This window comes from Bubalus kerabau, chromosome 1 (assembly GCF_029407905.1).
Source record: "Bubalus kerabau isolate K-KA32 ecotype Philippines breed swamp buffalo chromosome 1, PCC_UOA_SB_1v2, whole genome shotgun sequence".
Taxonomy (NCBI): domain Eukaryota; kingdom Metazoa; phylum Chordata; class Mammalia; order Artiodactyla; family Bovidae; genus Bubalus; species Bubalus kerabau.
The window spans coordinates 17,485,745-17,499,071 of record NC_073624.1 but is presented as its reverse complement, the minus strand read 5'-3'; positions in this window follow the sequence as shown (position 1 = coordinate 17,499,071).

Here is a 13,327-nt window from a genome sequence, read left to right as displayed (position 1 = left end):
CTAGGTAGCATATTAAAAAGCACAGACATCACTTTGCCAACAAAGGTCAATCTAGGCAAAGTTATGGTTTTTCCAGTAGTCATGTATGTATGTGAGAGTTGGACCATTCAGAAGGCTGAGCACCAAAGAATTGATACTTTCAAATTGTGCTGCTGGAGAAGACTCTTGAGAGTCCGTTGGACTGCAAAAAAGATAAAATCAGTCATTTCTGAAGGAAATCAACCCTGAATATTCATTGGAAGGACTGATGCTAAAGCTGAAGCTCCAATACTTTGGCCACCTGATGGGAAGAGTTGACTCATTGGAAAAGACCATGATGCTGGGAAAGATTGAAGGCGAAAGGCAAAGAGGGTATGAAGTAAGAGTTGTGGTTCATTTTTTTTTTTTTTCCCATGAAGATATTCTGCCAGTACATCTTTTTTTTTTTTTAATTATACTTTCCCCTTTGAAATATCTTGATGCCTTTAGAGAAAATCAACTTATTATACATAGGTTTAGGCCTAATACTGAACTTGATTATGTCCTGTTGATCTATTTATCAATCCTTACTCAAAGACGATGTTGCCATGGACACATTGTAGGAATCTTGAAGTTAGTTTGCTTCCATTTTTGTTATTATCTTTCAAATTTGTTTTATCCATTTTAGCTCCTTTCCATTTTAATATGTACACAAATATTTAGAATAGGCGTAAATTCACCTCACTGCTCTTTAGCCAAGACAGTCTGTGCGCATGGATAAATCATGTATAAACCATCAATCTACAGTCCTAAAGGATGTGAACAAGGTGTTCCTGGGTGCTACCAAGGGAGAAATTTTTAAACAACACATTATAGGAACCTCCCTCGCAGTCCAGTGGTTAAGACTCCATGCTTCCATTGAAGGGGGTATGGGTTTGATCCCTGGCAGGGGAACTAAGATTCTGTGTGCAGTGAGGTAAGGCCACAGAAATATATATATTTTTAATTTAAACATAAACAGCACATTATAATCATTTAGTTATTCCACCTCATTCTTAGTCTGTCCATGAATCAGATCCAAACAATTTAGCATCTGCAAAGATAAGCATAGAGCAGACTCAGCAGACCTGAGGATGTCTGAGCCTCAGAGTTGGTGATTTATTTTGTAAAGGGGAGGACTGTAAGAAGTTGGAAGGATATCTTTGTCCAACTGGTGATCAATCATTAAGAAAATTACACAGGATGCAGGGGAGAGGTTCAAGAAAAACAAAACATAGGAATACTAACTAAAAGAATTAAGCCACTTTGTGGGTCAGTATAAACAATTTTCTTTTAAATCCTCTAGTGAAGTAGATTTGTGCAAAAATGCCAAGAACTACTTCAAATTCTACTGAATGGAAAGACATGTCCAGTCTTACTCAGAACTCTTAGTTTGCTGCAGCTTTTACATAAATATGGACAAAGGAACAAACAGCCTCTTGGTGGGCTGGATAAAGGCATGAGTACTTAGCACATATCCTGATTAAGAGAATTATCCAAGTCTACCCTTAAATGAAATATTCTCTTGGAGCCTGCTGAAATGAAAATACAAGCAACTTTAGTATGTTTAATGGTGATACTAAAATTCTCTGAAGCTATAACTTTGATGAAAATGATGGTTGAAGCTGAGATAAAAGAGATTCCTGCTGGTTGGGCTCCTTACATGACTTTATTATTGGAAAGATAAGATGATGTCAAGGAAGATGTCACAGATAGCTTTCCAAGGCTACTGTAAATGTATCTGAGTGATGGGGAAATGACTGGAGTTTTTCAAAAGGATGAGAATCAAATATAAAATGGCAAAAACATGGAGGGCATCTAAAATCACTGAACGTATACAGATGGTTGACTGGAAAATAACATGAAAGAGGAGGAGACAGGTGGAATAACTGCTAAAAATTTTAATGATTCTTTATAAGAGATTATATCATTGGATTGCCTGGAATATCTCCTCAAACTGTAAACAAACATGATAACTTAATTAATCATACCTTTATGAATCATTAAAATATTATATAAGAGGTGAATCTACAGGCCCTTTAGAGGCAATATGGAATAAATTAATGCAAAGTAAAGGAGAAGATTATGACTCTGGTGACAGGTGGGCCAATATGTTTTGGCACAATGCCCAGCAGGCAGCAGCCTGAAGGTGGTAAAGAAACTTTAGTGGGGTTGATGGACACTGGTTCTCAATGTATTGTAATACAAAAATGAAAGTTAGATGGCAAGAAACACCTGGAGTAACAGGCAAATTTGGCCTTGGAATATGGAATGAAGCAGGGCAAAGACTAATAGAGTTTTGCCAAGAAAATGCACTGGTCATAACAAACACCCTCTTCTAACAACACAAGAGAAGACTCTATACAGGTACATCACCAGATGGTCAACACCGAAATCAGATTGATTATATTCTTTGCAGCAAAAGATGGAGAAGCTCTATACAGTCAGCAAAAACAAGACCAGGAGCTGACTGTGGCTCAGACTATGAACTCCTTATTGCCAAATTCAGACTTAAATTGAAGAAAGTAGGGAAAACCACTAGACCATTAGGTATGACCTAAATCAAATCCCTTATGATTATACAGTGGAAGTGAGAAATAGATTTAAGGGCCTAGATCTGATACATAGAGTGCCTAATGAACTATAGAATGAGGTTCGTGACATTGTACAGGAGACAGGGATCAAGACCATCCCATTGGAAAAGAAATGCAAAAAAGCAAAATGGCTGTCTGGGGAGGCCTTAAAATAGCTGTGAAAAGAAGAGAAGCGAAAAGCAAAGGAGAAAAGGAAAGATATAAACATCTGAATGCAGAGTTCCAAAGAATAGCAAGAAGAGATAAGAAAGCCTTCCTCAGCAATCAATACAAAGAAATAGAGGAAAACAACAGAATGGGAAAGACTAGGGATCTCTTCAAGAAAATCAGAGATACCAAAGGAACATTTCATGCAAAGATGGGCGCAATAAAGGACAGAAATGGTATGGACCTAACAGAAGCAGAAGATATTAAGAAGAGATGGCAAGAATACACAGAAAAACTGTACAAAAAAGATCTTCACTACCCAGGTAATCACGATGGTGTGATCACTGCCCTAGAGCCAGACATCCTGGAATGTGAAGTCAAGCGGGCCTTAGAAAGCATCACTACGAACAAAGCTAGTGAAGGTGATGGAATTCCAGTTGAGCTATTCCAAATCCTGAAAGATGATGCTGTGAAAGTGCTGCACTCAATATGCCAGCAAATTTGGAACGCTCAGCAGTGGCCACAGGACTGGAAAAGGTCAGTTTTCATTCCAATCCCAAAGAAAGGCAATGCCAAAGAAGGCTCAAACTACTGCACAATTGCACTCATCTCACACGCTAGTGAAGTAATGCTCAAAATTCTCCAAGCCAGGCTTCAGCAATATGTGAACCGTGAACTTCCTGGTGTTCAAGCTGGTTTTAGAAAAGGCAGAGGAACCAGAGATCAAATTGCCAGCATCCACTGGATCATGGAAAAAGCAAGAGAGTTCCAGAAAAGCATCTATTTCTGCTTTATTGACTATGCCAAAACCTTTGACTGTGTGGATCACAATAAACTGTGGAAAATTCTGAAAGAGATGGGAATACCAGACCACCTGATCTGCCTCTTGAGAAATTTGTATGCAGGTCAGGAAGCAACAGTTAGAACTGGACATGGAACAACAGACTGGTTCCAAATTGGAAACGGAGTTCATCAAGGCTGTATATTGTCACCCTGCTTATTTAACTTCTATGCAGAGTACATCATGAGAAACGCTGGACTGGAAGAAACACAAGCTGGAATCAAGATTTCCAGGAGAAATATCAATCACCTCAGATATGCAGATGACACCACCCTTATGGCAGAAAGTGAAGAGGAGCTAAAAAGCCTCTTGATGAAAGTGAAAGTGGAGAGTGAAAAAGTTGGCTTCAAGCTCTAAATTCAGAAAACAAAGATCATGGCATCTGGTCCCATCACTTCATGGGAAATAGATGTGGAAACAGTGGAAACAGTGTCAGACTTTATTTTTCTGGGCTCCAAAATCACTGCAGATGGTGACTGCAGCCATGAAATTAAAAGATGCTTACTCCTTGGATGGAAAGTTATGACCAACCTAGATAGCATATTCAAAAGCAGAGACATTACTTTGCCAACAAAGGTCCGTCTAGTCAAGGATATGGTTTTTCCTGTGGTCATGTATAGATGTGAGAGTTGGACTGTGAAGAAGGCTGAGTGCTGAAGAATTGATGCTTTTGAACTGTGGTGTTGGAGAAGACTCTTGAGAGTCCCTTGGACTGCAAGGATATCCAACCAGTCCATTCTGAAGGAGATCAGCCCTGGGATTTCTTTGGAAGGAATGATGCTAAAGCTGAAACTCCAGTACTTGGGCCACCTCATGTGAAGAGTTGACTCATTGGAAAAGACTCTGATGCTGGGAGGGATTGTGGGCAAGAGGCGAAGTGGACAACAGAGGATGAGATGGCTGGATGGCATCACTGACTCGATGGACGTGAGTCTGAGTGAACTCCGGGAGTTGCTGCGATTCATGGGGTTGCAAAGAGTCAGACACAACTGAGTGACTGAACTGAACTGAACTGAGTAACCCTTTTTGAGTAATGAACTTAAACCACTTGCATTTTGACTGATTATGGATATGTAAAAATTCCTAATGCCTTCTTATTGCTTTCTGACTATAGTCCCATTGCTTTGTTTTGTTTCTGTCTTAGTCTACTTTTTTACATTGGTAATTTTTCATGATGGTGTGCTATGATTCACCTTTACCTTTTGTAAGTATACTCCAGATTTTGCCTTGCAGTTACCATGAGTTTTACATGAGCGTATTATATATAAAACAGTTCATATTATACTGATAGCAACTTAAGATGCCTGCTGCTAAGTTGCTTCAGTCGTATCCGACTCTGTGCGACTCCATAGACGGCAGCCCCCTAGGCTCCTCTGTCCCTGGGATTCTCCAGGCAAGAACACTGGAGTGGATTGCCATTTCCTTCTCCAATGCATGAAAGTGAAAAGTGAAAGTGAAGTCGTTCAGTTGTGCCTGACTCTTAGCGACGCCATGGACTGCAGCCTACCAGGCTCCTTCGTCCATGGGATTTTTCAGGCAAGACTACTGGAGTGGGTTGTCATTGCCTTCTCCGAAGATGCCTATAAACAGTCTACTTTTTAACCTTCCCTTACATATTCCAATGTCACATTTTATCTCTTTTTATGTTGTGTGTTTGTTAACAAATTATAACATCTACATTTGTTTTTACTACTCTTTTCCTTTAATCTTTATTCTAAAGTGAGGTGTTAACACAGACTGTTGTATATACATTCTTTTTTTTTTTTTTTCATGTCACAAATTAACAACATTTTGTTTAGGCTTGAAAAACCCCTTTCAGCATTTCTTGTGAGTCAGGTCTAGCAGTGATGAACTCCCTCAGCTTTTATTTCTTTGTGAAAATATTTCCTTCTCTTTCCTATGTGAAGGATAAAATTGCTACATGGCTGGTAATTTTTTTCTTTCAACACATTGAATATGCCATTCCACTTTCTCCAGGCCTATAGACTTTTTGCTGAGAAATCTACTGATATGGTTATCTCTTAAAATTTTTGACAGTTTCATTATACAGTGTCCAGGGGAAGGTATTTCTGCATTCAGATAATAGGGTTATTACCTTTATGAACTTGAGTGTCCAAGTCTCTTTCTTATGTTTGGAAAGTTTTTGGCTATTATTTATTTAAATAAACTTTCTCACAGTTTCTCCTCTCTTGTCCTTCCTGAACCTTAATTATTCTAATATTTGTACGTTGAATGGAGATTAATAGATTATGTAGGATATTTTGTTCTTTTTTATTCAATTTTCTTTATTTTCCATAGATAAGAGCTGTTTCAAAATTCCTATCTTGTAGTCACAGATTCTATCTTGAATTTGGTCTACTCTATTTTAGATGTTCTCTATTACATTTTTTTTTCATTTCATTTATTAAATTCTTCATGACCAGAATTTCTGTTGGTTCTTTGTTATAATTTCTATCTGTTTATTAAATCTCTTACTGTGTTAGTATATTATTCTTCTGATTTCATTGAATTGCCATTTTGTGTTTTCTTATAGCTCATTGAGATTCCTCAAAACAACAATGTTGGATTCTTTCTAAGTTAGATCACAAAATTCTATGTCATCAACATGTCCCTCTGTCAGTTTGAAAGGTATTTGTCACCCTTTGTGACGATGATATCTTTCCACCTTGATGGGCCTTGGAGTTTTGCACTGGTGCTTTTGCACTTGAAGTGGTAGACAATTCTCACCCCCCAAGTCTTTAGTAATTACTTTCAGATGATACATACTCTTCTCTGACCTTGTATGGATACACCCACTTCACATTCCTTGTTCCTTCCATAGCAAAATTTTAAATTTTTTTGTCTTCTCTGGTTCTTACCACTCAGCAGGCTGGCTGCTGAAAACCTCTCTTTTGTTTTGCACAAGGTTTTACTTCCGCTCAAGTGTGTGGTTACCTCCTTGCCCCCAGGACTGTCCTGTTTCCTGAAAACATTCCATTACTGAGTTTACTCTCAACTCCACACTTGGGAATACACACAGGGAGCTGTCAACAGAGTAGAGGTAGGTATGGGTTGATTACTCAGGGCACTGGGGGCACCAACAGGCCCAGGGAGAAGGATCCTCCTTTGGGGTTTCCCCAGAGGCTTGTGTAGAAGTTTTTTGTTGAAGTCTCGAGCACAGTCAGCAAGAACTGAATCCATCTTCTACCCTTTGACATTCTTAATGATCTTTCACATCGTTTCTCTGCCCCCAGTCATGAGGTCTGTCCCCAGAACTCTGGGTGCTATCAGAGAGAAAAGGGTTTATTCATGCCTCCCACAGAACTGGGGAGCTGGGCACTGACAGATTTCTTCTCTTTCTCCCAAAGGGAAAGGCCCCACTGGCTAGTTCAGCTCCATAGTGTTTTACCTCGGGATGAGGGCTGGAAAATGACTCTTACCATTTGCAATCTTTCTTTTTTTCTCCAATGGAATGCTGAAATCTGCTTTCAGGAATCCTGGACTCTACCAATTTTCCTTCATGCACAGGTGTCTGACCAAATCAGAGTTCTCCAGGTTTCTCCAGGTTTTCCCCATAGCCTAGAGGGCATGGAGCAGGTTTACTGGCTTCTGCTAACTCCTGTGACATAACTAAGGACTTCGATCCTTACTGGGAGCACAGGTGAGTAAGTATTCTCCTGGCCCCCTGGCACTAGATACTGGTGCCTTCAACATTCACAGAGGCAGTTGAGATCATGGATGTCCATGATGTCCATGGCTGCAAATGCAGGAGACCTGGGTTTGATCCCTGGGTTGGGAAGATCCCCTGGAGAAGGGAACAGCTACCCACTCCAATATTCTGGCCTGGAGAATTCCATGGACTATCCATCAGGTTGCAAATATTTGGACATGACTGAAGAGAAAGCCCACAAGCAGCAATGAAGCCCCAGCCCAGCCAAAAATAAATAAATAAATCTTTAACAAAAATAACAATATTGTGTGAAATTAACATTTTCTGAATTTCAATGGATGTCTTTGTACTTAAGAAATGCATGCTGAGTAAAGGAACCTGATATGTATAAGTAATTTTTAAATGGTTCAGAGGGGAAAAAAACCCTGACTGAAGTATATGCTTATTATTTACACATTGTTCTCAATGGTTATATGTAGGTAAATAATAATGTTTATTTTTAACTGTATTATTCTTAACATTTCTGCCCTGACTTGAAAATGGATGAAAAATTAGAAGAATCATTTCATAAAAAATAAAGACATTTCATGAAATATCTACATTTTGAAGCCAATTTTCCCTCACTCTCTACTCTTGGGGACATTTCACTCCAGGAGCATCCACCAGCAGCCCTTCCCTCTCTCTTACCTGAGCAGATTACAGAGGCTGTGTTGCCATGGAACAGTCAGGACCACCCAGGACAGTCACAGGACAACTCCATAGGAAGGACTCCGCTCCCAAGCAGTGAAATCGGACTGTTGAGATCTGATCACTTCCTTCCACAAAGTGTGGTCCTCTGGGGGTGGAGACGGCAACTCCACAGCCAAGTTGATGGCAGACAACATTGGCATTGGCCAGACTCCAGTGGGAGGCACACAGAGCTCTCCATCTTCCAGAAGTGTTCATCTTCACTTGCCCCTCACATTTAGAGGTGCCATTTGTCATGAGCTGGACTTCTGAGTATGCTGGATACAAGATGACAGGATTTAAGAAACATCTCATGATTTCTCACCTGAGCAGAGTATGCAGGGAGGTTAGTCCTGACCTGCATCTCACCTGAACAGACAACTTGAACAGCTCCACTGTGGCGACAAGTGGCCCCTGGACAGGACACTCTGGGACAGAACTGGAGCTTAGGCTCCTACCCTTTACACCTGAACTCTTCAGCCCAGACCTGGCCATCTGACTCTCTGAAGGGCACGTGTCCCAGGACAGACCCAGCTATGCCACATCCCAGTTCTGCACAGATGACCTGGGCAATGGGGAGTGCAAAGTTCCCATCAGACACTGGGGTCCACTCTTCTCCAGAATGTACTTCTACTCGCCCTAAGCAGGGTCCATCCCCTTCAACCAGACGAACAAATCCTAAGGGAAAACAACAACAAACCAGTGAGTCTTCATGATCCTGGCTTGACAAATGGAAACAACACATCACAGGCAGTGATGTGAAAGCTTTTCTTTTCCAGGAGTGGAGCATGGAGAGAGAACTCGACAGTTACTGTCACAATTACATTTTCATGAACAAGTTTCTGAAGAGAAATTCAGAAAAACCTGCAGGATCAATTTGGAATGACTGAATCCAAGAATGTGTACTTTGAGATTGGTTAGAGAAGACTATTCCTTTGTCTAGGAGCCTGGAAGCTACAGGGCTTAAGACAGATGATTGGAATGGCTGAATACAAGGAATACATATTTTAGTGTTAGATACCGGATGACTTTCCATTTATTTTTATCTTTATTAATTTCATTCATAAATGTTTTATTGTAAAAGAAGCTGACATGCTGCCTATATATCCTTTACATATATATATATATATATATATATATATATATATATGTAAAGGATAAGGAAGAAGAGATGGAGAATTGTTGGGAGCTGTGTTAGGCATTACTGACAAAATGGAGGCATGGCCCTAAACCCGCTCCCTTTGTTCCATAGGCACGGACCCAGAATGAAGGAGTTAGGCTTTGTGATTCTGACTTGTTTTTTTCCTTTCCTTGGCTGAGTTGACTGAAGAGAATATTAAGGTGCTTATTGTTTTTGAGAGGAGCATGAGAAGGCATAAAGCCTTCTGCAGCTGTGCTCAAAGAATAATTCATAAAGTTAATCACTGACATTTGTTCAAGGACTTTTACAAAAAAGTGTTCCAGTGTGAGCACACAGGCTGCAGTTGGAGGCCATGGGAGGGATTGCTATCTGAAGCCCATTTGTGAGAAAAGTGTTTATGGCAAAGGAATTTGCTGAATTTAGGGCTTAGGAATAATTAAAATAGTTAGAAGCTAAAGGTTTAAGGATTGCTGTAATGTTGGCTCAGATGGTAAAGCATCTGTCTATAATGTGGGAGACCCGGGTTCGATTCCTGGGTTGGGAAGATCCCCTGGAGAAGGAAATGGCAATCCACTCCAGGACTATTGCCTGGAAAATCCCATGGACAGAGGGGCCTGGTAGGCTATAGTCCATGGGGTCGCAGAGTCGGACATGACTGAGCGACTTCACTTTCACTTTTTAGCATATTCTACTATAGCTTATAGAAATTAGGGACTTTAGAGATATTATTAGCTAGAAGCCCTTTCTAAGAAATAATGAGCTTAGGATACTAGGGGTAAACAGGACTTAGAAAGATAAGAATTAAACTGAGGAATGTGGTATGCAGCCCAGACATTAGCATGAGTTACAGTGTATTCACAAGGACACATGAGAAAAAGTAGATAAGAGAATCGCTGAGGAAGGAACTCCTTTTGAGGGGCAACAATGATTTTTGGAGAGAAATAAATCTGGGTCAATGGGAACTAAAAATATCAAACCTCTGACCTAATGCTTTTGTAAAAGTATAAAAGAGAATCATAAGCTTGAAATAAACAGGCAGTCCAAGAAAAATGAGAGGCTGCCTCAGTTTCTCGCCGACACTGCTCACCCTTTCAGGTTGAATCCCTGGCTGCTGGAGCTGGACTCCAGCAGAGAATGAAAGGAAGGAGGCAGTGAACAAATACACCAATTTGGGGAGTTCCAAGTATCCAATTTGGCAATAAGGAGCTCATGATCTGAACCACAGTCAGCTCTGGTCTTGTTTTTGCCGACTGTATACAGCTTCTCCATCTTTGGCTGCAAAGAATATAATCATTCTGATTTCGGTGTTGACCATCTAGTGATGGCCATGTGTAGAGTCTTCTCTTGTGTTTTTGGAAGAGGGTGTTTGCTATGACCAGTGCATTCTCTTGGCAAAACTAGCCTTTGCTCTGTTTCATTCTGTACCCCAAGGACAAATTTGCCTGTTTTTCCAGGTGTTTCTTGACTTCCTACTTTTGCATTCCAGTCCCCTATAATGAAAAGGACATCTTTTTGTGGTGTTAGTTCTAAAAAATCACTTCATGGGAAATAGATGGGGAAACAGTGTCAGACTTTATTTTGGGGGGCTCCAAAATCACTGCAGATGGTGACTGCAGCCATGAAATTAAAAGACGCTTACTCCTTGGAAGAAAAGTTATGACCAACCTAGATAGCACATTGAAAAGCAGAGACATTACTTTGCCAACAAAGGTCCGTCTAGTCAAGGCTATGGGTTTTCCAGTAGTCATGTATGGATGCGAGAGTTGGACTGTGAAGAAAACTGAGCACCAAAGAATTGATGCTTTTGAACTGTGGTGTTGGAGAAGACTCTTGAGGGTCCCTTGGACTGCAAGGAGATCCAACCAGTCCATTCTAGAGGAGATTAGCCCTGGGATTTCTTTGGAAGGAATGATGCTGAAGCTGAAACTCCAGCACTTTGGCCACCTCGTGTGAAGAGTTGACTCATTGGAAAAGACTCTGACGCTGGGAGGGATTGGGGGCAGGAGGAGAAGGGGATGACAGAGAATGAGATGGCTGGATGGCATCACCGACTCAAAGGACGTGAGTTTGAGTGAACTCTGGGAGCTGGTGATGGACAGGGAGGCCTGGCGTGCTGTGATTCATGGGGTTGCAAAGAGTCGGACACGACTGAGCGACTGAACTGAAGCATCCAATATGGATAAAACATATAAATATTTGGGGAAATATGAGTGGAATAAGTTTCTAGATATTACATCACCCTCTTCTTCTCCCATCTGCCACCTAACCCTGTCATCCTTTTATATTTCTTCCACTTCAAACAAGTAAACACCATCTTAAAAGATTCTGATTGATGGAAAAATGAATCAAAAAGGAAGCAATTGCTATAGAAGTGGAGTGTAGATGAGATATGTGGCAGGTAAGGTGGGATCACAAACCAAAATAAAAATTCATCACTTGGTCATAAAAGGAATGCATTTTGAAGAGAATGAAGGTAACTCAATGGAAAAAATATTTAATTTTTCAAGTACAACTCGCTGGTTTCTGAGTGTGTTCTGATCATTTATTGCTAGAGTTCTTACTGGTAAAGTATTGCCAAACAATTTCCAGCATTCAATCAAAAAATTACTAGAATTCCCCCAAAAAGAAAAAAGTGACCCATAACAAGTTTTTTAAAAAGCAATTATTGAGGGGGGTTCAGGATGGGGAACACATGTACACCTGTGGCAGATTCATGTTGATGTATGGCAAAACCAATACAATATTGTAAAGTAATTAACCTCCAATTAAAACAAATATATTTACATTAAAAAAAGAAAACAGATTCAGAAATTATAGAGATGATTGAATTGGCTGATAAAATCTTTAAAGCACTAATATCAGTACATTTAATGAAGCATAAAAAGAGGAAAATCTAGAAAGAAAAACAAATGGGACTTCTAAACAGTATCTGAAATGAACAGTTATTTGGATTAGTTTAACAAGAGGGTAGACATTGCAGAATAAGAGAATTGGGAAGTTAAACAAATAGCAATAGGGAATACCCAAGCTGAAGTAGAGATAGAAAAAAGAAAAATATGAGTGGAAACTCAGTGGCATGTGGGAAAATATCAAATTACATAAAATATGTGTATTTGAAGACGCAGAATAGAAAATGAGGAGAAAATGTTAAGAAATGGCATATGGGATTCTTCCAAATTTTATGAAAACTGTAAACCCACCAGTCCAGGAGGTTAAACAAATCCCAAATGAAATCAAGAAAACATTCTTAGAAAACCCTGTAATACAATTGCTGAAATCCAGTGATAAACAACCAACCAAACAAAAAGAAACAGTCTTAAAAGCAGTCAAAAACGTTGACACATTATATACAGGAGACTAAGACAAGTTGTCCTGACTTTTTGTTGGAGGCAATGTAAGTCCCTTAACAAAGTCAAAACGTATTTTAAGCACTGGAGCTGGGGGAGGCGTTACCTAGAATTCAGTCACCTATGAAAATACTTTTCAAAGCTGAATGAAAATTTAAATGATTTCAGATAAATAAATGATGATAGAATTTGAGGTGACCTGACATATGCTGCACAAAACTGCTACAAAATGTCTTCAGGCTAAAGGCAAACGATAAAAGATGAAAATGTGGATCCACCCAAAGCTATGGACACTGTACTAAACAGTAATTTTGTAGATAAATATAAACATTTTTCTCTCATTTTTAATATAATAGAATATTTAAGGCAAAATAATAGCAACATTTTATAGGATTCATAATGTAATATAAGTAGAATGTATGACAACAATAACACAAATGACAAGAACAGGGAAGTGGAAGTCTACTACAGTAGGCTTGACATTGTGTGTTGTGACAAAATGTCATCTCAAGGTAAAATCTGATTGTTCTTCTTGTTCAGTGGCTAAGTCGTGTCTGACTCTTTGTGACCCCATGAACTGCAGCACGTCAGGCTTTCCTGTCCTTTAATGTCTCACTCTCTTGAGTTTGTTCAAACTCAAGCCCATTGAGTCGGTGTTGCCATCCAACCATCTCATGCTCTGTCAGCCCCTTCTCCTCCTGCTCTCAATCTTTCCCAGGATCAGGGTCTTTTCCAATGAGTTGGCTCTTCATATCAGGTGGCCAAAGTGTTGGAGCTTCAGCATCGGTCTTTCCAAAGAATATTCAGGGTTGATTTCCTTTAGGATTGACTGGCATGATCTCCTTGAAGTCCAAGGGACTCTCAAGAGTCTTTTCTAGCACCACA